Source organism: Mixophyes fleayi, chromosome 8 (genome assembly GCF_038048845.1).
Source record: "Mixophyes fleayi isolate aMixFle1 chromosome 8, aMixFle1.hap1, whole genome shotgun sequence".
Lineage (NCBI taxonomy): Eukaryota > Metazoa > Chordata > Amphibia > Anura > Limnodynastidae > Mixophyes > Mixophyes fleayi.
The window spans coordinates 55403949-55431058 of record NC_134409.1 but is presented as its reverse complement, the minus strand read 5'-3'; the positions used below and the strand labels follow the sequence as shown (position 1 = coordinate 55431058).

At 41.6% G+C, this 27110-nt stretch overlaps 1 protein-coding gene and 1 pseudogene across 1 annotated transcript in view; one reads left to right on the top strand and one right to left on the bottom strand.

The window, feature by feature from the left end:
• Window positions 1-10005, bottom strand: part of NEK7 (NIMA related kinase 7) — a 77700-nt gene extending 67695 nt beyond the window's left edge. Inside the window, exon 1 of the mRNA XM_075182591.1 lies at window positions 9880-10005. The gene's annotated coding sequence lies outside the window, so the exon portion shown is untranslated. The remainder of the gene's footprint in view (window positions 1-9879) is intronic.
• A 7750-nt stretch (window positions 10006-17755) lies between these two features.
• On the top strand, window positions 17756-18666 carry LOC142100079 (actin, cytoplasmic 2-like; annotated as a pseudogene).
• Window positions 18667-27110: the final 8444 nt, after the last annotated feature.

Sequence of the window (27110 nt, the reverse complement as noted above, 5' to 3'; positions counted from 1 at the left end):
ATAAATAAAAACAATAATAATTTGCTAACAAAAAAAAAATCATAATTAAAAAGTTCATTCAATTGTATAATCCTTGTGCACCAAAGGTATGCAGACCACATCTTTTTAAGCTTTCCAATTTGGTTTATATAATGGTGTAATGTGCCCATTTGAAAGCACCCTCATTGTTCCTGTTGATTTTCCAGATAAAACTTCCCCACACCTTACAACATTCCCTATAGCAAGAAATTGGACCGCACCTTTGATGAGACCAAACTACACCTGACTCTCTCATAACTCAGCCACTTTGGGTGAAGTCACATCCCCTACAGGAGGTAGAAGAACTTTACTTTCTTATCAGATATTTAAAATGTATTAATTTGCAGATACCCAACATATTTATTTTTAAAATTGGCATTACATTGGTTAAACATGTCTCCACCAATACGTCAGCCATAATCCTAGTTCCTAGCATTTCATATTCACCCCATTTATATCTTTACCAGAATAGTTTAAATATCACACAGTCAACCTCATAAGACAACTGGTTTGTACAGAGTATTTATAGTTGTGACAAGTAATGAGATGCTGAAATCTTATATGTTCTTATTAAAGCATCGGGAAATATCACAAAAAGAAGTAACTGGTATGTAGAAAAAGAAAAAACATTGAGATGATTTTCTTGGGCTTTGTAGCCTTTCAGATATGTAAATACAATAGATTTTTATGTTCTATGCAATAATTTTTTTTAGGGCTCATTCAGGCTTGTTATTTGCCTTCATGCACCTAGGTTCATGAAAAGTAGAGTTAAAAAAAGAAGGTAAAAAACCAACACAATAGATTTTTACATGCAGCCAATTGAATGTATTCTGGGTTAATAAATGGAAAATGCACAAGCTGTTTTTCCTGCATTTTTGTTTGTCACAGAATAAACCAAAGAAAAGAAAAAACAATGAATTGAGAAAAAGCAAAAAATTACAGATTGTCCACAAAATATCCAACAGGCTGTACTGCCAGCAACATACCGTTTAATTCAGTTTCCAAAAACTAAAAAAAAAAATGGAGCAATTTTTATTACCCTCCACTAACTAGATAATCATTAGTATTTAATTTGCATAATGCTACCATATTCCACAGCAATTTCCAGAGAATGTTTAATCGTTCACATAGCTCCCTGCTCCTTGGGAGATTACAGTTTAAATCAATGGTGGGCAATGGGCAGCCTGCAGATTGCCAGAGGCCTGACAAGACATTACATGCAGCACTCAGCTCTGTGCTCCCTCTCTGACTTATTATCCGCTTTCTTATAAAGCAAGGTCACGCAGCACATCCATTTGGAAGATGAGAAGGAAAGTGTGCAGGGCATTCTTTACCACATGCTCTCCCTCCATCCACTGTGAGTGCCAGACTAAAAGAATTTTGACTAAAGATTAGCTGTGTTGGTGGTCTTTCTGGCACGCAGGGAGCCCCAAGTGATGCCTGGGTGGCACGCAGAGAGGTCTGGGGAACAAGTTGGGTCCATGAAGTATGTCAGGTTGCCCATCACTGGTCTAAATTACGTATTTTCCTCAAGAGCAACATAGAGGAAACAAACACAAACATAGGGAGAACATACAAACACCAGACAGAGTGTCCTGGTTGAAATCGAACTCATGGCACCAGCGCTGAGAGACAGCAATACTAACCACTTTGCCATTGTGCTGCCCAAGATTAATACTCCGAAAGTGAGTCATTAAGGCATGCATACTGAGCGCATCATGAAGTTGTTTTCAACAGCACGTAAATCGGCTCTACATACTCCCGGAGTCAACAAGCAACGGATTTCACCGTTTATCATTCTCGCAGCTCCCGCTGCCAGAACGCAGACTTGCCATGTCAGCACGGGAGCCGGAGAGGAGAAAGACTGAACACCTGGGACACATATCATTATGCGCATGTGCGGATCCTCAAAGAAGCCGCGGCGGTCTCACCGCAAGTTCTATTTCATCATTGCCCCCCGTCTAACAGAGGGGAGGAAAGGAACCAGGTCACGCTGAGGTCTACTATATGTAACACAGTGGCCTAGTGGTTAGCACTTCTGCCTCACAGCACTGGGGTCATGAGTTTGATTCCCGACCATGACTTTACCTGTGTGGAGTTTGTATGTTCTCCCTGTGTTTGCATGGGTTTCCTCCCACACTCCAAAAACATACTGGTAGGTAAATTGACCATAGTCTCTCTCTGTCTGTCTGTCTCTCTGTCTGTCTGTGTTTGTGTGTGTCTATATTAGGGAATTTAGACTGTAAGCTCCAATGGGGCAGGGACTGATGTGAATGAGTTCTCTGTACAGCGCTGCGGAATTAGTGGCGCTATATAAATAAATTATGATGATGCAAGTCCTTTTCTCATTCAAATTCTTTACTTCAAGATACGTGTGGTGTTGACTATGGGTGTAGGATCACTCTGCTGTACTAGACCACACACTGCAGGATGCGTACAATACGTATGTGGAATATGAAATCTCAAAGGAACGCACAGACAAAATATAGTAATCAATTAATGTTACCTGTCAATAATAGTCATTTATGATTAGAAATGGAAATTGTATAAAAAGTTTGATACAATTTTTTTTCTCCGTTCAAAAACATTTATTAGGTTGTCCTTAATGTCTACTGTACATAAAATACATTTTACAGTTGCTCTTGATTGCAGACACGTTATAGCATGCATACAATACCGACTCAGGGTTTGGACTAGCCCCTTAGCTGGTGCAAGAGATACGGCAGAAAAACAAGAAACTTTCACACACGCAGGGCTTCATTTCGATGTGGCTGAATTCGCTTGAGTTTGTCACGCCGACTTTGTGCATTGAGTACGAGCACAAGCCCATTCCCTACCCAGTTCTCTCCCCGAAATCGTAGACCGTCGTAAATGTCATTTGCATTGGCATACGCAACGGACTTGCTTTCGTTGACGGCATAAGCAGAAGGGAATAGCGTAAGATATGCACGAAAAACAGAGATACGTTCCTTAATGACTCAGGCCCTCCATATTTAACTGAACTGCTATAAGTGATAAGGTCTGTTTTCTGATATGCCCTAAGAATCCAACAAATATTTGTTCAAACCCCAAATGCTAACAAGATATGAAGAACAATTCACCAGCCATAACTGTTCCCTCTTTCATAAACAGGAAGGAACTTTCCCACAGAACCTGGCAGGAAAAACAAAAACAAATGTCCTGTGTTTGGACCACAACTTTAACAACTGACAAAATGGGATTGTAAATAAGAGTGCGACAGCGAAAGGAATGAAGTTTAAAGAGAAGTTTCCATAAAAATATGACGATATGATCGATTCTAAGCGAACATACATCCCCCTAGAGAAGAAATTAATACTAGAATGCCCAATACGACTCCCTTAGGTCCCCTAATAGATTCAAATAGACCCCCATAATACTTGCCTAAAATAATTATATTATTTTATTGGGTTATATGAAATGATAGCGCAAAACATATTAAACATATTATAATAAATACTGCAATACTAAATATCTTACATTTCTGTACAATTCTTGCAATATCTTTCAATTTTACTTGTGCAAGTGCCACATACAGAATGTTTGCAGGTAATACATGTTCCCACTGTTCTGCTTTTATTTACACTGTACCTTGACAGTATTTAGTCATCTGTGTAAGTTCCTAACTGGATTCTTGATTAGACTCTGGAGAAGGGAAGCAAATTTCTAGACCTCATATTCGGTTCTGAAAGTTCTTCAGCTAACCGGTGCAGGAAAACTCTACAGGAAATTCTCTCTGATGCAACGTCCTTGTATATGATACAGGCGTTTATAACCACTAAATCAATAATGTTTTGAAAAGAGTGAATAGGCCATTGCCTAGTGCTTGCCATATGATCAATAATGAATATCAACTCCATACTTCGTATCATTATATAATTTTACACTTTTCTTTTTGTTTTCTTTGCATTATCACATCTGATGAAGAGTACTCAGAATAACAACAATTTTCCTCGCTTTACCCTGATAGTCGGTCAGTGTTGTCTTCATTTTTATATACTTTTGTACAGTATAAGGGTTCTTTCATAGATTGTATTTGTGTAGACAGATGTGAAATAATTGTGACAGATGTGAAATAATCAGTAGCTACGTTTCGAACTCTGTTGCGATACGGTGTCACAAGTCGCAATACTATGCGGTCCGACACTCGCTCATCAATTGAGTGTGAATCATCTTTCCTGGTGTAAGGAAAGCCATTTATTAAATATTTATTTCATTGATTACTACTAGCCAGTACTTTTGACCGTAGTTATCGGATTTTAAGGCTATAAATTGAGTAAAAGGGCATCTTGCCTTACTAGGAAATAACTGCTTATCAACAGTGATGTGTTCTCTCTGCCTAGAACATGCAATACAGTTTTAAATGAATTTATTCTGTACTGTTGAAAATAAAGAATATTTGGTAGTCTGTAACCGTTCGGAGTGACTAAAACTAGATTGGAAAAAGGAAGCGCAATATTTTACAGAAACTATTTCTTGACATTGCTTTTTTACACAATGGCACACCCCAGTTACCAGTCCATAAGCTATGAACAGGCAGATCATCAGTTCCTGCAACTCCTCGTGCTACATTACTCCAATGAATGCTTCAAGTTCTTCATCGCTAAGCATAAAATATCATTCTCAGTCTGTCTTCGTACTTCAGTAATAGTTCATTTCCTTATATGACTTAGCATAAATTTAAGTACGAATAAACGCCACGCACTTGCCGGGCTGCCTGCGATGATGTCTTTCATTTCATACCCTGTACGCCCGGTATTTCCTTGTGCACGCCTGCCTGACACACCATCTCCAGGCATAACCAATGTCCATATCGCACCATCAGCAGCAACAAAAGTTGAATCTTCACCTTCATCACAAGCCAAGGATATGTCTTTATTTTACCAATATTACGACAAAGTTACGTTTTTTTATTTGTTGGTTTGTGTATGTTTGACAATGTACACTGACATAAGTCATCCGAATTACAAAGATATAGGGCAGCACAGTGGCCTAGTGGTTAGCACTTCTGACTGACAGCGCTGGAGTCATGAGTTCAATTCACGACCATGGCTTTATCTGTGTGGAGTTTATATGTTCTCCCTGTGTTTGCGTGGGTTTCCTCCGGGTGCTCCGGTTTCCTCCCACACTCCAAAAACCTACTAGTAGGTTAATTGGCTGCTATGAAAAAAATTAACCCAAGTCTCTCTCTGTGTGTATGTTAGGTAATTTAGACTGTAAGCGTCAATGGGGCAGGGACTGATGTGAAGAAGTTCTCTGTACAGCGCTGCGGAATCAGTGACGCTATGTAAATGATGATGATGATGATATGCATGACAATATAACAAATATTCAAAGGCAACTCCTTTGGGTATTGAAGGTGGTAATGAAAAATATAGCATTAACTTTGACAAACACTAATTTCAGTGCTTTCGTTCTGTTAAGTTATACAAATAAATAAAAGTCGCCAGAGGTTATTTCGCAAAATGAATTAGAAAATAAATTAGATGACAAAAAAGGTTTGCGCGAACTCATAAAAACTCCAGACATTGTAGTGTAAAAGAGGTAAAAAATAAAATAAAAAGGTATGCAGAAAGCTGATAAGGAGTCAACATCTGAATGATTTGCTGTTTTTAGAAAAACTAAGTGATCTACACTATTCATTTATAAACTGGTCAACAGGCCCACTGTTCCACTGCAACCTAACTATGCAGCTCTGGATACAGTGTTTCTAAACATTGGTTTATAATTTCTCATTAAATCTGTAATTATTAATTAATTATTTATTGCTGTTATTTAGTTATTGTTTTTATTTTTAGTGTTATGTCATTGCTAATTATTAATAATTATTTTTTTCATGCAGTTGGGAGCCCTTTGTGTATTATTCTGCCATATCATATTTGTTCATTGGCGCTTCTTGTTTGCCCATTTTCATATTTATCCAACTGCAGGTGCCTGGAGAATAAATGGGGAGGAAATTTAAGACAATGTATAAACTACCCGAATTAATGAAACGAATGATACAAAAAAACAAATCAACCCGATGTCACTTCACAAAACACAATGGTTATTTTACAGATTTTTCCCTATTCTACAGTATCATGTATCAGGTTTCCTTAAGAGATCATTACAGATTCCACTGGTACAAATTAAACGGTATGAGCATTTCTTACGCTGGGTACACACTACAGGTTTTGTGGCCAGTTACCGGGCCAATCACATGATAAACGACCATTCGGTCCCATATCGCATTAGTGTATACACTTCCACGATCAAAGATTATTGTTCCAAAGCATTTAGTATTGTTTGATTTGATTTTATAAACTCACCAATAATCTCATTCAATGATGGAACTGTGTCGTTCCAATTCTGTAGTGTGCATGCACTCGATCACCAGTGTAGGCAGATCACAATCTTTCAGCGGGGGGTTGTGATAGATGAAGAGCATAGATCTAAAGGTAAATCTTGGAAAATGAGTAGAGTGTATACATAAATCGTCACGCTGATCGGGACTTTGTTGCTGGTAAAATCATTAACGATATTGCAGTGAGAAATTTTCTGTAGTGTGTACCCAGCCTAGCCATTAAAAAAATGAAACAAGTACAAGAGTGATATTTTACACCAGAAAATCCTACTTAAAATATACCACTACAGTTAATATTAACCAACAAAAATTAAAAACTATATGCAGATACCAGTACTGTATACAGTAACCCAGCCTCTGGATAAGGTCATCCTTGACCCGATGTCCCCAGAGAACCTCAGGACAGAATATATTTGCCAAGCTTACCTAGCTTTTCATGTTATTTTAGGAGAGCTCCTTATTAAGACACCTGATCATCACAAGAACTTTAGGTGGTGCTGGTATCAGTTACTTTATTCTCCTGTACAGCGTCAAAAAACAATAACTAAATTATGGGGGGTATTCAATTGTCGGCGGGATTGCCGAAAATCCCGCGGCCCGCGCAGGATTACCGTTATTACCGTAATCCTGCATGGAAAAAACGTTAATACGGTAATTTACTCGCTGTATTTCAGTTCGCAGCTCATGGGGTTGCGAGCTGAAATCCAGCGAGAGATTACCGTATTAACGGTAATATTTTTTGAGCGCGGGATTTTCGGCAGTCCCGTCATCAATTGAATATGCCCCTATATCTTATAAATTAACTTAGCATAAAGTAATTCAAGTGCCATTACATAAAAGGGTTGTCCACTTTAAACAATCCCATGTTAAGTAATCCTGCACCCATCATATAAGTAAATAGTTGTTCTCCAAAACTCCTTTGAATTCAGAGGGTTCTCTGATAATAATCCATAGCATTTATAGAGCACTATGGAAAGCAGTGTGCTCATTTTGCACAAAATTAGCAAGCTAGCTCTCCAATAAGATTAACAAACAGAGTTCCTGGTGTGGAGATCTCCCACATGATACACATGGACTGCAGTATTGATTAAAGAGTTAACAAAGTGGACAACCCCATTTAACATACTGTAAAGAGATCCTGTTGACATTCTTAATTAAAGGTGACAGACACTTTTAAAGCTAAAACAGTATAGAGGCTTGTTGTCAATTTGGTGCGAGGTGACACGATGTGTCTCCGGAATAGTCCGTTGTGACATTGTGTTACAGAAATTTCTGCTCTTTTCCCTCTCGTCCCATAAAGGAGAGCAGAAAAATGAGCGGAGATTTCTAACCATAACAGTTGATAATTTAAGCACCATGCGATGAATCGAATGTACCCCAAAGAGATCATGCAAATCATTTAGATTTGATGATCAGATCTCACTTTCATTATTTGATAAATCCCATGTGTAGTAGTTTGTTAGATAAACACTGTGGGCCAGGTATATACAATCCTCTGTTTATGCTGTGCCCTAACTGGCACGCTACAAATCCAACTACAGAGTTTGACGTAAGTAGCTGCACTATCTTTTTGTGCTACTCAGGTACTGCTGATGTTGGTCAAGTGAGGCAGCGGTGAAGGCTGGGCATAGACGGATACAGTTCTGCAAATTATTTCAATTCATATATTTAATTTCATATATCCATGACGACAACCTTAAACAAAACATTTATGTTGTTGACTGCTGCACTTGACTCACTGCTGACAATCTGATGTTTTTTTGAAACATGCACTGCGTTGTCTACCAACAACATGCTGCCAGCGGAGGCATGAAGAGCAAGTAAAGCAAAGACGTAGATGCAGAAGCCATTGGGGGGCTTACTGAGGGCAGGAACCCAGGATCCCATGTAAGTAGCGTTTGGAGACCAGATTGTAAGTTAGGATAACTCTAAATTCAGATTTGGGTGAAATTATCCCTTAAGGGACAATTCTTGTCAGTAATATAACAATAAAAGCTTTACACACCAAAAAAAATAAATTGTGAGATGTGTGGTTCCTGGAGTGTGATATTTCCTCAAATAGAAATTCAGTTAAGTAGACTTCACAAAATGTATCCAAAAGCTGAAGCCATCAACTTTGTAATTAAAAAATCTATGAACATTGCCAGGCATCAGACTCACATCTAAAAATGACAAGCAGATCATTGCTGTAAATATTATATAATACATTGCCCAAATGGCCAGGCTAATATACACCACCTGTGCCCAACCCATTATACAACACTGTAAGCACAAACTAAAAATTACAGTACCAATATGTGCTCCCACCAGCCTGTCATGATTAAACAAACCCTTGTAACTCCACAAAACACAGATCTGCCTGTGCTCCAGAAACAACACTGCACCACAAAATATATATTATGTATTCATATTTGACACAGGAGCAGGCAGCAACAAGCACACCCTTGTGTGCAAACCATTAAATACTTTCATTTAGGCTCATTTTCTAAGATTGCATTTAGGTGCAACGTTTGTGCAACGCCATAGCAACCAATGGACATGCATGGAGAAGAAAATGTAACAAGGATCATCCTATGGAACTGTAGAGTTTTTACATGATATATCTAATTCTTATAAACATTCATATCAACAGGGAGAACGCTCTCCAAAGCCATAAAGTACTATTTCAACTGCAGTGTATCCACAACATGCTCAAGCAGGTTGAATTCAAACAGTATACTGGTAAAAGTCTATCACTACAAAATGTAAACACAAGACATGACATTGTTGCCTATGTATTAAAACAGACAAGGTAATTGTAACTCTACCAAAGAAAACAGTAATGTCTCCGATTTTGTCAACTACATGTCTCTCAAAGCCACAAGATTAGAGATTGTTGTCGTTACAAAGTAGGATCCTAGTTTTTAGTTCTCGTTTAAAAGCCTATTTTGGGACAAAGTTAACTTGATTTGTATTACGTCACTATTAATTCCACTTATCTCCCTAAAACACTTCTGAAACAGCCCCAGCTCACGTAAGTAACAACGCAACAAATACTAAAACGCTATTAGCTTTACTTCCATGTCTTTTTATTTTAGAGTACATATGTATTAGTAGAGCCTGTAGACAAGTTACATAGTAACACATCAGAATTACATGCCCTCCTAAAAAAAAAAATAAGTTCAATTATGTGGGGCTGTACACCCACAATATTGCTGCCAACATGGGTACAGTAGATTAGTTGATCTCTTGTCTTCCTCACAAATATAAAAACTACCAGCTAGCTACCATATTTTATAATAACATCCAAGCTCATTAACGTGAAAAGCTAGAACCACAATAAATGCACCTAGTAACATTGCTGCAAGTTCCATCCTGAGTAACACAGTGCCCAGAAAACTCAGCACAGTATGCGTAACAACAGTGGCAGCAGCAAGTTACAGGAAGACTCCCGCTACTGACGTACGGGTGGTTAGAACGTAGAAGACATAACACTTATAAACACAGAGCGGGTGTCTCACCCCTCGTCAGGCCGTTCCGTGCGCAGCGTCACAGCCGTGATACAGGAGACAGGTACACACCGCTCCGGCCCGCGCGGCCTCTAACTGACAGGCAATAAGTTTCCCGGCATGCACAGCGCCAAGGGGAGGCACCTAGAGGCAGTCGGTGATGAAATTACCACTAGCAATAAGTCTGGAAGAAAGGCGTCCAGGGTGGAGAGATGGTATAGAATGAACAGAGTCCGACAAATAAGCAGCTCTAGAAAACATATTATAATAAAATATCACTCTGTAAGACTAGGAACCATGTAAATCGTAATGCTTTATTTTGGTCTTCGGAAAAATGGCTTTCGATGCTGTGCACATAATTGAAGACATATGTAGTATTAAACTCGCAATGCTTTAAATGGCTGTCACTCTTAGATCTGAAGAAGCGATCTCGCCTGTGTTTACGGGTCTAAGGAAATGGTTGTTTTTGGTGACCAGTGATGCAGTACTAGAAATTACGTCATGCGCATGCGCTCTGACAGAGTGAGGCGCTCCGGCAGATAAGCGTCAGACGTGTATGGGAGGGTTCATGTGTTACTTATCGGACAGACACTCGTGTTATACTTATGAGTGCAGGTGTTTGAGTGATCTTTCAGTTTGTTGTTGTAATAATATCACAGCTGCGTAAATATTGCTGAATCAGGTGATCTGCAAATCGCGAATATGGTGACCTTAAAATACAAACACTCATTTTTCCACACTTCACCAAAACTTAATGAGTAAACATGCCAACATTGTAATGAGGAGAAGTTGGTTAGTAGGTGAATTAAGCTAGGGGACTGTGGGGTGAAAATGAGCATAGGTGGATATAGTCCAGGGGTCAGGGAACTTTTTTACCTTTTACCTCCAAATATATTTAGATACGCCGACGTTACCCCCTTGATTTGAAAGGAAGGAAATCATATATTATTAATTATTGGAATTCAAATTTTTATTGAATCTATTCAAAATTTCTTTGAAAGCTTCAACTTCAAAACTTCAGGTTTTGGAGAAATGATGTTGCTTCATTTTTGATACGAGAGCATCAATATTGTGCTAGTCGGTGTAACCAATTCCTCTAGGCAAAATATTGCCCTGGAGAACACTGTATAATATATTGCTCAATGTGTTATGGCCAAGTAGAGCCCAGTTTCTACTGGTCCAGTGTACAATGCTTAGACCATTCCCAGGTGACTAACAATTTACTTCACTCTATCCATGCTCTACTGCCTACCGAGCTACTTGTAGCTCCATTTCTACTCCTTTACTGAATTCCAGCATCCAACTGGAGGTCAGTGTAGGACTTGAAACCCGAACAATAGAACAGGCTTGTAGCATTCAGCTTCCTGTCCTGTACTGAACACCTCTGTCGAATAGGCTGGAGGCAACTCTGAGAACAGGCATTTGGGAACACTACTTCTTTATATAATGCTCAGTCACTCAGCCAGGTCCATGATATTGGGGAAGGGGGACTCTGAGATGGACTCTGTTCAGATTTAAGATGCCGGTTGGAGGCTGGAGATAGGCATAAAATGCAGAAATTTCACATACAAATTAGAAGGGTTGGCATGTGTGTGCAAGAACCATTAATAGAAACACCTAAATTATTTTTTATATATGAAAATATAATAGTAATACTAACGGGGAATCTTGAGAGAGAATTTTGTATTGAATTTTGGCCCAAAAGCACATTGATGGTGGGAAACGCATTCAGCCTTATGTATCATCATCATTTATTTATATAGCGCCACTAATTACGCAGCGCTGTACAGAGAACGTATTCACATCAGTCCCTGCCCCATTGGAGCTTACAGTCTAAATTCCCTAATATAGACACACACTCACAGACAGGCAGACAGAGAGGGAAAGACTATGATCAATTTTGATAGCAGCCAATTAACCTACCAGTATGTTTTTGGAGTGTGGGAGGAAACCGGAGCACCCGGAGGAAACCCACGCAAACACAGGGATGATGCTGATTACTTTTGTTTTGAGATGGAAAATTGCTTTAACAATATATAAACCTGGCAATGGTCAAGCCCTTCTAACTAACCACTTGGTGACCAATTTTCACAAACAAATTTGTCTCTAATGCAGAAGCCACAGTGGGTGAGCTATAGCCCTCAGTGCATTTTAGTCTCCAGAAAATTGGCTGACATTTTTATAACTCAGTAATAGAGACACACTGAAAGATATAAGCTAATTCAGCTGAAACTAATGTTCTGGTAAAACTTTATTTAAAAATAACAGTGGCTGAACTGGAAATTTAAAAGTGGTGGTTTGGAAGATATAATGGGAATGTAAGGGAACCAAATTTGACAGATTCACAATCAAAGCAGCAGGAAAAGTGGCTACGAGCCCACTTCCACTACAGGGTAGAATATAAGAATATATATATATATATATATATATATATATATATATAGCGGAGTGTAGCTACAAGATCTTGGATCTTGAGTTAGAGCGACATGAATGGAGGAAGAGGGAATAATAGGTTGCGGGTCAGGAGGCTGAGGATGGCATGCCATGAAACTTCGGGACAAAGAATCAGCTTTGGTGTTCTTTAAACCTTGACGAAAAGTGATGATGAAATTAAACCGGGTAAAGAACAATGCTGTGTAAGCACCTTCCCGGGTGAGGGTGTCACTCACCGGACCGTGAGTGCCTCTTCCCGGACATTTAGGAACCGTGGCCGTCCACCATCCTGAGGGTCTGCGCATGCGCAGCCCTTTTCTATACTTCAGTGTATACTCCTTTAACTTAATTGGCAGATCAGGCAACCTCCCTATATTAAGCACCTGTGGTCACCACCACGTTGCCTGATCTTGGAGTCTCATTCCTCATGAGTCTCTGAAGGTGTTCCTGTATTACTCGTGTTTTCAGCGCTGCTGATTCCTGTGGTTTCCAAACCACTTCTACTTCTGTGGTTCCATACCACTTCTACCATCAACTGTATCATCATTACTGTTTGCTCATTGCTATCCGCTGCCTCCGTGCACTCCAGCTTTTACCTCACTCACCTGCTTCTCATCAAGTCTGTTTGCTGATTTCTATCCGCTGCCTCCGTGCACTACAGTCTTCTGCTTGCAACTCGCCTGTGTTCAACATCGTGACTGCCAGCTGACTACTATCCGCTGCCTCTGTGCACTACAGTCTCCTGCTTGCAACTTGCCTGTGTTCAACATCGTGACTGCCAGCTGATTACTATCCGCTGCCTCTGTGCACTACAGTCTCCTGCTTGCAACTCGCCTGTGTTTATCATCGTGACTGCCAGCTGGCTACTACCCGCTGCCTCCGTGCACTACTGGCTCCTGCTTGCAACTCGCCTGTGTTCAACATCGTGACTGCCAGCTGATTACTACCCGCTGCCTCCGTGCACTACACTCTCATCTCATCTTTGCTGTGACTTCCTCGAGTCTGCCGCTTTTCATTACCATCTGCTACACTTCGTGATCTACAGCTCCTGCCCTGCGCTGCACTCCTGTTTCCCATCGCTGTTGGTTCCTGTGGTTGCTACTGGTTACCTCCGTGTGCCGCTGAGTCCTGCCGCTGTGGTCAGCGCTATCGTCCATCTCCTGCTGATCCACTCTCCACGCCTTCACGTGTTCCACTGGTCTCTACCCTCCTGTCAGCATTGGATTTGTATCTCTTCTACTACCCTCTGCTGGATCATCTCCATTCTCCTGGGTTTCCTATAAGTCCAGTTCCACCTGTTGCTGACTCCTGTGGATTCGTGTCCCTGTCGGTCTACTCACCTGTGCGCTGCACCTGCTAGACCGCTGCTTCACCTATCCAGGGACTTCCTATCCAGTCGGCCTCCAGCCGCTCAGGTACCGCTGCAATCCCATCTGACTGCTACTGCTGAACCACGGTATGCATACTTCTCATTGACTGTGCTGTGTATTGCATATCTTGCTGGACTGTGTTTGGTTCTCTCTGGAGTCTGCTATCCGCTGAGTCTATTGCCATCATTGACTGTGTTATCATTGTGCTGGACTACTTCAAGAGACTTTCTAGATTGCAGACCTGCTCAGTCATTTATATCCATATATATATCTATATTGTGCATATCACTGTGGATCGTGTATAAGGTGCCTGTGTATATCCTGTGTTGCAGTCTTCCCCTGTGCACATCCTCACATATATATTCAGTGGTACAACTTGCTGATGTCAGACCACTGATCCCTGTTTCCGGTATCACCTGTTCCATTATCCTCTCACATAGCAGTGGTACAACTTGCTACCGCAGACCACTGACTACCTGGATACCTCCACTTGGATTCCATTCCTTCACTCAGACAGCGGTACAACTTGCTACCCGCAGACCGCTGACTCTCATCACCTCCTTGTTTCTGTTGGACATTCCTCCTCACTATAGCAGTGGTACAACTTGCTATCGCAGACCACTGACTACCTTCACGTGTCCTTGTCCATACAGTTCCTTGTGTATCATTACCTCATTTCCAGTGTTGCTAGTCATAGACTTTCCTGAGCATCTCATCGGCCATCATTTCATGTTCCGTGATCACCCAGCTACCAGAGTACCCTATTACCATCTACATTGCTCTGGTAAGCCTACCATCTGGTGATCCCTGGGTAAAGACTCCTAGTGCCCGTGACAGAGGGCAGTGATAGGAGCCACTAAGGAACAGAACGACCGTATAAATCTTCGATAGTAATTGATGAAGCCAAGGAATCTCTGAATTGCCTTCAAGTTAGGAGGAAGGACCCAGTCCTGAATTGCCTGAACCTCCTGGGGTCCATAGAGAAACCAGATGAAGAGATAATGTACCCTAGGAAGGCCACTCTGGAGACCTCGAACTCACACTTCTCAAATTTTGCATAGAGATGATGTTGGAGTAATTTTTGGAGAACCTCACAAACATGTTGGCGGTGCTGAAACAAGGATTGAGAGTAAATTAAAATGTCATCCAGATAAACCATAACTGTTTTTCCAAGGAGTTCTCGTAAAACGTCATTGATGATCTTGTAATACTGACGGAGCATTGCAAAATACCAAACGGCATAACTAGATACTCATAATGTTCGGAGTGAGTGTTGAAGGCCGTCTTCCACTTGTCTCCCTTTCTTATATGTATAAGATTGTAGGCACTTCAGAGGTCAATCTTCGAGAAAATGGTGGCGGATTTAAGCTGGTCAAATAGGACGGAAATTAAAGGCAAAGGATACGTGTTCTTGAACGTGATTTTATTCAGGCCACGATAATCTATGCAGGGTCTCAGGCTGCCATCTTTGTTGGCCATGAAAAAGCAACCAGCTCCTACTGGAGATTTGGAAGGGTGGATGAATCCTTCTTGCAGGTTCTCCTCCACGTATTGCTCCATAGCTTGGGTCTCAGGGATAGATAAAAAATACAGATGCCCTTTGGGCAAGTTAGATCCAGGTACAAGATCAATTGCACAGTCATAATTCCGATGAGGCGGGAGAGAGTTAGCTTTCTTCTTACAGAACACATCACTAAAGTCCTCGTAGGGTACAGGTAACAATTCCGGACTAGGCTGAAGAACTCTGAGAGGTAGGGTCAAACATGTAGAAGAACACTCTGGACTCCAACGGATTATCTCCCTTTTTTTCCAATCAATAAGGGGATTATGGCTCTGAAGCCAAGAATATCCCAGAATTAATGGAGCAGAGGGACAAGCGATCAGGAAGAATGAGAGCTCCTCCGTATGGAGGACTCCTACAGATAAGAGAACCAATGGAGTCTTAGTGGGTATTCTACCCCCAACCAAGGGGTTGCCATCCAAGCCGAAGACAGTAACACTCAAACCCAATTTGATGTTAGGAATACCAAGCGTCTGAGCCAAGTGGATATCTAGAAAGTTACCTGCTGCACCACTATCGAGGAACGCTGACACATTTGTAGGATGATCTCAGAAGATTAAGCGTGCAGGGACTAACAAAGAATTTTCTGAAGAGATTATTTGGAGACCTAAGCGCACCCCTTTACCAGCGTTTAGGTTTAGGTGTTTCCCGACTTCATAGGGCAGATACGAACTAGGTGGCCCGATTGACCACAATACATACAGAGACCCAGGGAGCGCCGTCTGGAACGGTCTTCAGGATGCAGACGGTAAGCGCCCAACTGCATGGGTTCAGTGGTGTCAAGAAAGGTAGAACATGACTTCGGTGGTGAGCAAGGAGGTATAGATGACTCTCTCTTGGCTTTCCTCTTTTTGATTCTGCGATCAATTTTGATAACAATTTGCATCAAACTTTCAAGTGAGAATTGCGTAGGATACTGTACTACGGAGTCCTTGATTTGTTCCGTAAGGCCTAAGCAGAACTGACTCCGAAGCGCAGGATCATTCCACTCACTATCGGTCGACCACGGTCTGAATTCTGCTCAATACTGCTCAATGCGCCATCCTTGTCTCAAAGCCCGGATATGAGTCTCAGCTGAGGCCACTCTGTCTGGGTAATCATATAGTAAGCCTAAGGCCTGGAAGAAAGCATCCACGGTTTGTAAGGAGGGACTTGCTGGTGGGAGAGTGAAGGTCCAGGACTGGGGATCGCCCTGGAGTAAGGAGATTACAATACCAACTTTTTGCTTCTCAGAGCCAGTTCAGCATGGTCTCAGGCAAAAATATAGTTTGCAATTCTCCTTGAAGTTGCGGAAGGAGGATCTGCTTCCAGAAAATCAATCGGGAACTTCAATTTAGGCTCTGTAATACTGCCAGAGGAGGCCTGTTGGACCTGCAGATTTCTGGAGGACTTTTCTTGTATTGACAAGCAATGAAACAAACTCTGTATTGCCTGTGACAAGGTCTGGATCTGATTCGCCAGGTCCTGGGCTGGGGAAAGATTCGTCTCGTTGACCTCCATGACAGAATTTACCTCCAATCTTCACTAACTGGTTATAATGTTATGGCCACCAGTGCGTCATAAACTTGTAGAACTAGCGGAAGAGGTCTTCACCCATAGCAACAGCCTTTCCCATAGAGACTGGTTATGCTCACAGGTACTCGAATGCCCCCAGGTCTTATGCTCAGTGGTCATACAGAAGCACTCAGGAGTGAGAGGTAATACACGGAGTAGGAACATGCCAGATGTCTGCTTACTGGAACAGAGATGGTAAAGTCTGACTGGCCTAACAGAACACAGGCAGAAACGTCAGATTCAAGCAGGATCAGGGCCACAGACAATGATGCAAATCCGGTAATGGGCAGAAGGTCAGGGCAACTAGCGATGGTTCAGAGTCCAGGTAAGATGCAGAGGTCATACCCAGAAAGCAATCCATACGTATTCACCAAACAGCACAGGAGCAGGTAAGCAAACTGGGTATCAGAACGCTATAACCGTCAGTGAGGCTCAGTCCTCACTGCCTTAAATAGTACTGGGGGCCAATGAATACACAGGATTGCCAGCTGCCATAATCAGCCAGGTGGCTGTAATCTCAGACCCAATCAGCCATGAAAGGCTGAGCTTATACAGCCCTGTGCGCGCGGCTGTTTGACAGTTGGTCGGGCGCGATGGCAGGGAGCACCGAGCATCCCAGTTGTTGCGTAGGCAACCGGGACGAAGAAGCCAGTAGTAACGTACCGGTCATCATGGTGACTGCCGAGACACCCACAGCATAGAGAGGCGAGCCGCAGCAGCCAGTTATGGAGCCACGGCTCGTGACAGCGTCTAACTTTCCGCTCAGTAAACCTCCAGTAAAATAAACTATAATGGCAGATGAAGAGATTGCAGCATTCGTCATTGATAAAGGCTCTGGTATGTGCAAAGCTAGCTTTGCTGGAGATGGTGCTCCCCATGCTGTTTTCCCCTCAATTGTTGGATGCTCTAGACATTAGGGTGTTATGGTTCGAAAGGGCCAGAAACACAATTATGTAGGTGAGAGAGAGCTAGAGAGGTATTCGGACTCTAAAATACCCCATTGAACACAGCATTGTGATCAGCTGGGATGATATGGAGAAGATCTGGCATCACTCTTTCTACAATGAGATATGTGTGGCCCATGAGGAACACCCAGTCCTGCTCACAGAAGCACCTCTGACTCCAAAGCAAACAGAAAAGATTACACAGATCATGTTTGAGACCTACAATACCCCCGCCATGTATGTTGCCATCCAGACTGTGTTGTCTCTGTATGCCTCTGGTCATGCCACTGGTATCGTGATGGACTACGAAGGTTATGCCCTGCCTCACACTGTCCTGCATCTGGACTTGACTGGTTGTGACCTGACAGACTACCTTATGAAGATCTTAACTGAGAGGGCCTACAGGTTCACCACAACAACAGAGAGGGAAATTGTGCATGACATCAAGGAGAAGCTCTGCTATGTAGCTTTGGACTTTGAGCAGGAAATAGCAATTGCTGCTTCCTCTTAATTTCTGGAAAAGAGCTTTGATATGCCTGATGGCCAGGTCATCACTATTGGAAATGAGAGTTTCAGGTGTCCAGAAGCACTCTTCCAGCTCTCTTTCTTGGGAATGGAATCTTGTGGCATCCATGAAACCACATTCAACTCAATTACGAAGTGTGATGTAGATATCCATAAGGATTTGTATACCAATACTGTCCTGTCTGGAGGTACCACAATGTATCCTGGAATTGCTGAGAGAATACAGAACAAAATCACTGCCCTTGCCCCTAGCACAATGAAAATTAAGATTATTGCACCACCTGAGAGCAAGTACTCTGTCTGGATTGATGGCTCCATCTTGGCTTCCCTCTCCACTTTTCAACAGATGTGGATCAGCAAGTAGGAATATGATAAATCCGGCTCATCCATAATTCACTGCAAATGCTTCTAAATGAACTGCTAGCAGATGTGTTGCATTTGATGCGCATGTTCTTCAAAGTATTAATTTGTCTCGGCAGATGTGTGCACCTCATGCTAGCCTTGTTTTTAAGCCACATCTTGTTGAGATATTTTCGTAATGCAAGACTTGGATCTGGAAACCATTCCTATGGTCAGTGCTAGCATATTATACCCTGTACACACCTCTCATACAATCCCTGGTTGGCATTCAGTCTGGTTGTCCATTGAGTCTTGTGTAGTCTAGTGCAGTTACTACTCCTGTAAATTTATTCATCCAAATTAAGTTATGTAATTGTTTTGTATGTTGCCTTAATGTTCTCACATGACAGTAGAAAACCAAAATTTATAAGTCATCTTGAGGTTGAAAAATTATAACTTCCGGAAATACTTCATTGTGTAACAAATAAAGCACTGTAGTAAAAATAAAAAATAAAGAATAGTACCAAAACATTAATACAAAATGCGTAGATACATATAATATACATATGCCAAGTGAGCTTAACCTTTATTTGCAATAGCACTCTGCTCTGAACTCTCTGATATACAGGGACTGCTATAGCTCCAGATGTTAACTCAACATTTATATATGTTTTGGAAAATAAAGATATAATAGCTGTTTCTATAGACAACTCATTTTTAAACAAAAATACACATGATGGGCCTTATTCAACAAGGAGTGTATCTGAAAAAATATGTCTGTTGATGTATACGGGTCTAGGTCCACTCTGCTGTAACAGGCAAGACAGTGCAGGACACATCCAATACATACAGCAGGTGAAATAAGTCTTGAACACATCAAAATTTTTCTCAGTAAATATGTATTTAATGTAGCTATTGTAATGAAATGTACATCAAATTTCAGCAACAACCCTTGCAATCCACAAATGCAAAGAAATCAAACCATAGATGTCCATAAATTAAGTTTTGTGTTATAATGTAAAATGACACAGGGGAAAAAGTATTGAACACATGAAGAAAGGAAGGTGCAAAAAGGCATGGAAAGCCAAGAGACCAGCTGAAATCTATCAGTAATTAGAAAGCAATCCTGCCAGCTGGTTCAGCCACAACTGATGGCCTATAAAAAGGTGTCTCATTACGAAGGTGTCACACAAGAAGCATCTCATGATGGGTAAAAGCAAAGAGCTCTCTCAAGACCTTTGCTACATTATTGTTGCAAAACATACTGATGGCATTGGTTACAGCAGAATCTCTAAACTGCTGAATGTTCCAGTCAGCACTGTTGGGGCCATTATCCGGAAGTGGAAAGTACATAATTTCATCATAAACCGGCCACGACCAGGTGCACCTCGCAAGATTTCTGACAGAAGAGTGAAAAAAATTATCAGAAGAGTTGTCCAAGAACCAAGTACTATTTGTGGAGAGCTTCAGAAAAACCTGGAATTAGCAGGTACAATTGTTTCAAAGAAAACAATAAGTAATGCACTCAACCGCCATGGCCTGTATGCACACACACCACTCAAGACTACTTAGCTGAAGAAAAAACATGTTGAAGCTCATTTAAAGTTTACTGCACAACATTTGGACACGGTACTGACATACTGCATATAATTGAAGGAAGGATGAATGCAAAAATGTACCGAGAAAAGAAAATAAAGCTGCTAGAATAGCCCATCCAATCACCTGACTTGAATCCAATTGAAAATCAATGGCAAGAACTAATGATCAGAGTTCATAGAAGAAGCCCACAGAACCTTCAAGATTTGAAGACTATTTGCGTTGAAGAGTGGGGCAAAATCACACCTGAGCAAGGCATGTGACTAGTTTCTCCATACAGGAGGCGTCTTGAAGCTGTCATTACCAACAAAAGCTTTTGTACAAAGTATTAAATAAATTTCAGTAAGCTTGTTCAATACCTTTTCCCTGTTTCATTTCACATTATTACACAAAACTTAATTTATGGACATCTATGGTTTGATTTCTTTGCATGTGTGGATTGCAAAGGTTGTTGCTGACATTTTGTGTAAATTTCATTACAATAGCCACATTAAATATATATTTACCGAGAAAAATGTTAATGTGTTCAATACTTATTTCACCAGCTGTATGTGGATTATTAATGATATAGTCAATAATGAGAAAACATTAAAAAATATTTTTTTTAATCTCCCCCATAAAGTACATTTATTATGATGTTATGAATGTCTACTGTACATATAGTTGTTCCTGATTGCAAACACATGTTCTAGCTTGCAAACACAGCCATCATAACTATTAATTGGCACTTGCTATCTGGTGCAATTCATAAATCACGTACTATTGAGATGCTCAAAGCTTGAATCGGACACTGCGCACGCATGAGCTTGGCATGAAGGCACTGGCACGGGCACGCCCCCAGCTGGTCGCAGTTAGAAGCACCGCCACTGGTCTAAAGGGGGCAGTTACTATCACAGACAGGAGGCCTGACAGCTAATGCTGTTAGCTGCCTTTCAGTTCGGCGGCTGTACTTAGTCTGGTCTCATGAGATTACCACATCTCACGAGACTGGATTAAGTCCACACTAACAGGCAACTAATAGAAGTCGAACTTGCTGCCAGGCTGCCTGTCTCTGTCGAAGAATATTTCTGCAGTCCTAGAGAAGAGGAAGAATCTGGCCTGAAGTTTGCTGCTGGAGAGGAAGGTAAGTTACATGTGCTCTTGGGAGGGAGGGGATGATTAAATTGCTGGGGAGAGGGGGGTCATGAAATGGCCACTGGGGGTTAAAAGACATTTATACATACATTCTACCATTTCAAATGGCATTCGACAGGGATGACCTTTGTCGCCATTGATCTTCATGTTATGTATGGAAGCACTGACCAGAACAATCTGTCAAAACCAAAATATAAACCATCATCACCATTTATTTATATATCCTTGACTTCACCTCTGTCTCAACCTTTTCCATTGATCTGCATGCTGTGTAAAGAACCTGGCTGTCTCTGATTCTAGTGAACCATTATTCTAGTGAACCTAATCAGTCTGCCAATGAACTCCAACTCTGATTCCAAACTATAACACCTTAAATGAGTCTGTCCCAGAAAATGTATTCATAGATTACAGGTAGCCATTTATTTTACTTGCCAATATTCTCATATTCACTACTTGGAGATCACTTTGGCCAAAACATTGTACATTTGTTTACTCTGAACTATACCCCCCAAAATCCATAATGGTTTGAGAGCATGAGCATCTGTACATACTCCAAACAGCTTCAATAAAAGTTCCTCCTGCTTTTTTTTGTTGAGCTTCAAAAGGCTGCCAGAGAATTTGTCTGGGGGGCAAGAGATTTGCGCATAAAGTCATGAATCGGTGTCTTAGCCATGTTTACGCCACTCTGCAGTATCATATCACTGTGCATCTCCCTCCTATCAGAATGCAGCATTCTAAATCCTGGGACAAAGAATGACTTCTGTCTGCTGTACTGGAGGCTGTCATTTTGGGTGAGACATTTTGCTATATCCTGGTTATTCTGAGCACCTGACTTCATCCACCAATTAGCTCTATTTGCATACTATAAAAGTCACCTCCTACACTCAGCTACTTGCCAGTGCAACACTTTCCTAGTTCCAGCTTACCACTGTTGCTGTTTATTTGCGGCTTCATTCTGCCTGCTGCTGTACAGATTTCAGCCATTAACCCTTCATGTGAATTCAGCTTCATTCTACCTGCTGCTGTACAGATTGCAGCCATTAACCCTTCGTGTGAATTCAACTTCATTCTGCCTGTTGCTGTACAGATTTCAGCCATTAACCCATCGTGTGCATTCAACTTCATTCTGCCTGCTTCCGTACAGATTTCAGCTATTAACCCTCGTGTGAATTCAGCTTTATTCTGTCTGTCTGTTGCTGTAAGTCTTTGACCATTAACCCTTCATGTGGATTCAGCTTCATTCTCTCTTCATTCTCTCTGCTGCTGTACAGATTCCAGCTTTCACCTCTCGTGTGGATCCAGCTCTCTTCAGCCTATTCATCTGGCTCACCTACTGGCTATTTGGGGTAGTATATTACTGCTCTGAGTCTTCTAACTTCTGGAGCCATCTCGGTGTTTCTGGGTACCGGCTTCCAGTTCGAGGATTGACTCAGGTTCTGAGTTGCTCGGGGGCCAGTTCCAGGCTTATACAGTTCAGGAGGTAGCCATCCTTGATAATCTGCTGCCTGAGGTCTGAGCCCCAGTTTTGGTACTATAATCGACTGAGTTTCTGGATTTTTGGGGGTACTGAGTCTCTAGCCGTGGGTTCAGTCCCTCTGTTCCTGCGTCCATGTTTCTCCTGGCATACAGGAATAGAGCATATCCTCCCTCTATGAGCAAGATCTTCATCCGGCCTTCTAGTTTCCACTTCATCCCTGCCACAGCTACTCCAAGGGTCCCAAGACAGATCCCAGAAACCCTATTGCCATGACAAGGTGCAAACATGGGGACGGATTGCAGATTTCCCTGTTCATAAGTTATCATCATGCAATATTGTTGAGCAGAGTCTTGGACTGAACTAGGAAATAAAGTACAAAGCAATGGGTAGAGGTGGAGAACTTAAATCTGGCAGTCCATTTGAGCGTAGTTCTTTCTTTACAAAAGATTTGAAGGATAGATCATCCAACAGATGCATATCTTCACAGATATCCCCCTTAACACCATTCATATTTAATCCAGACTTCTGTCCTGGATGTCAGCTAGTGATGTTCAAAGGATGGACTTAGGTGGTTGTAAGTTGTTTCGGTCAGTTGGTGGTCGATGGTTGAGTCTGCCCACTCACGGACCTACAGGAGAGATTATATCTCCTATCTTTCGAGATCTGGGGTTACATCCAACTAAAACATTGTTTGTGGACATTGAAGGACACTGGGTATGCTGCCAGACCTTATGCTGTCTAACGGCAGTCCCCACACATACTATCCACACATAATGGGCCTGATTCAGCAAGGAACGCAAAATTAATGGAATGTGTGGGTTTTTTTTGCCCAAATGCACAGACATTGGGCATACGCATTTCTGTATTCAAGGTCAAGCGTATGCAGGCGATAAGTTCCTTGATAAATATGAGAGCAACTCACTTACATGACATAAATTTGAATACACATAGTACTACCAGACATACATTTTGCACTGCATGCAGTTACATTACTTATTGACAGAGGAACACACAGGCGTGCAATTCTTCATTAGCCTTATTGCTTTATACACTCTTGCTTCATGACATAAAAAGTATATCATTTGTATATCACGGCATATTAACCCTTAGTATCATATATATGTTACACAAACCTGTACTGTTACAATGTGTTAATTACATGATAGTGCATAATATCAAAAACCCATACCTCTAGTACATCACTTATATGTTTGCTTATTAAAAAACATAACACACACATAAATGTTTCATTTAGCTCAACAATTTTTTTTATAAATACCAAAAATAAAATTATTTTTTTGTCATCCAAAAATAAAATAAAATTGAAAATTAAAAATAAATAAAAATCCATTTGCCACTTCTCAGGATATAAAGTTAACGCGGACAAGACAGAAGTCTTAGACTTTTATGTCTCCTCAGCTGACAAGGTGTCTTTAGAAAGCTCCTTCCCGTTCAACTGGCGCCCTCAAAAACTCAAGTACCTTGGGGTATATCTAACTAAACAACCTCATCAGCTTTTTCAGGCCAACTTCCCCCATACTCTTGCTCAAGTTAAGCTAGACCTTGTTTCATGGTCGCAACTATACATCTCCTGGATAGGTCGTATTAATGCGGTCAAGATGAACATACTCCCTAGACTCCTCTACCTTTTTCAAACCCTCCCCATCCGAGTCCCCCCCTACGTTTTTAAATTTCTCCATTTCCATGTATCTAAATTCATTTGGGCGGGTAAGCGCCCCCGAGTCCGTTTCAAGCTACTACAGAGAGCCCCGCGGGGAGGGGGACTGGGAATCCCTGATTTTCGACGCTATTATCTCTCCGCTCAGCTTGCTCAATGCGTTCTGTGGTGTAGCTTGACTCCCTCCAGGGTCTGGGTCGAGATTGAGGCTGAAAGTCTGGGTATGCTATCCCCATCTACTCTCCTATGGCTTCCACGAGCTCGTCGACCAAAACGTGTCTCACTTTATCCGGTTATTACACATTCCCTAGCGGTTTGGGACTCTTGCCTTTAGAAATTTGGCCTTTCCCCCCCATCCTTCTCCCCTAATTCCTTTGTTTAACTCCTCAGACTTCGCTCCAGGCCTTACCCCTAAAGCATTCTCCTCGTGGACCTCACAAGGGGTCCGTTTCTTAAACGATCTCACCTCTACAGCTGTGTTCCCCTCGTTTTCTGACATCCAATCGCAAATAAATATTCCCACTAAATTATTTTACCAATTCCTTTAGCTCCGCCACTTTCACCACACTGTCAAATCTCGCCTCTCCTCCCGCCCCCTTACCCCATTTGAACGTCTCTGTCTCCGTCAGTCCTCCACGAAAGGCCTTATTTCAACATTATATTATGAACTTGCCCCACCTTCCTCAAATACTAGAGTCTCGCATGAACTGGCCTGGGAACATGACCTGGGTGAAGTTCTTTTGAGCGAGGAATGGTCGGAGATATATAAGAAAGCTGCCTCCAGCTCAATCTGCGTTAAAATAAAAGAGAATGCCTATAAGGTATTGTACCGCTGGTACTACGTTCCCTCCCGGATACATAAATTCCTCCCAGACTCTTCTGATCGCTGTTGGCGTGGGTGCTCCCATGAGGGTAACTTTATCCATATATGGTGGACTTGTCCCAAACTCTCAAACTTCTGGGCCGAGATCAAACACCTGATCCAATCGATTATTCAGGTAACGATTCCATTTAAGCCTAAATTTTTCCTCTTGCCCCTGGGAGCGCCAGCGGCAACTCGGCATGAGAATAAGTTAGCTAGGCATATCTTATCGGCAGCTACCTGCCAAATAGCAGCAGACTGGAGGCAGCAAACTCCACCTTCGCTTCAAGCCGTTATCAATAGAGTCTGGCAGGTTCACCGCCTGGAATATATGACCAGCATCATCAATAGGACATCAAGATTGTTCACTAAGGTATGGAGCCCATGGCTCTCATTTTTTCAGATTTATCCCCCTTTCACTTGACTCTACTTTTACCCGTGTCCGTCCTCCTCCTGTAAACCCCTCTCTTTCTCTTTTCTTCTCTCTTTCCTTTCCTGTTCTCTACTGTACTAGTCTCCCTCCTTTTTTCCTCCTGCGTCATGCCACTCTCTGTTGAGGCATTTCGCCCCCTCCCTTATTTCTTTAAAAATCATTGGTCAACTGCCATACACGCATATTGTTGCACTGATTATTTATATCTTTATACTGATTTTATACTTTGTTACCTGTGATGTGCTTCTATTGCTTGTTTTTTTTCTTACTGACAGTGCATGTCGGTTCTGTTTGTTACTTGACCATTCAAAAATAAAAATTATAAAAAAAAATAAAAAAAATAAAAATCCATTTATATATTTCATTTTTTTTCTATTTTATTTCAACAATCATTACGCGGTGGAATCTGTGCCATCTGAATTGTTTTTTATAATGACAATACTATTGGACGCTGTAAACATATCTTAGCTTTATCACTGTAGTTTTTTTTCCACATTCTTCTACCACTGCAGAGTTCAGGAGTGCTACATTAAGAGACATTCTCTGCAAGGTTCATGTTATTCTGAACACAGTACTAGCCAGAGGCCTGCGTTTTGGAGGCACATGCAGATATATTGAGTGGAAGACTTTGTTGTACCTAAGGGCAAACACTTATTAGGTCAAGAAGTCAGACACCTGGGAATAGCATTCTTTGCCTAGGACTAGGCAAAGACAAGTGCTAGGACTACATATTTATGCTGCAAAAAAAGTAATTAATATAATTCTAGATTTTTTAATCAAGATAGTTACATTCTTCTTTAGAGGGCTTGAATTGGCTTCCTGTTACATTTACTTGGGCTTCCTCCACCTCAACCTCCTGAGCCTCCTACATATTGTCATCCATTACAACAAGGATTCAATCCCAGTATTTAGCCAGGTTTTGGGAAAGGGTCTCCTCCTACTTACATGGTGGGGAAAAATCTTGGGAAAGTGCCTTTTCCTCACATGATGTGGAAAGGGATTGGGAAAGGGCCTCCTCACATGGTGTCACGTAGCCAAACTTTGGAGAAGCCCCGCTCTAGCCCTCAGAGAGGCGCGGAGTCTAATGGTAGAGAGGTATTCACCAGGAATCCCCGCAAGGGAATATGGACTTAGCTGCTATCTAGCCACAGGTCGCGGTCCTCTAAGGGGGATTAGAGCAGGGTGAGATGGAACCCTGCAGTGGATCAGGACTGCTGGACGATAAATGCAGGGTTAGGTGAACGGCAGTGAACCAAAGCATTGAGGTCTTTAGAAAGCGAATAGCTGAGAATAGGATTGATTATGAGGCGTGAGGTTCCTGTAACAATACCGCAGGT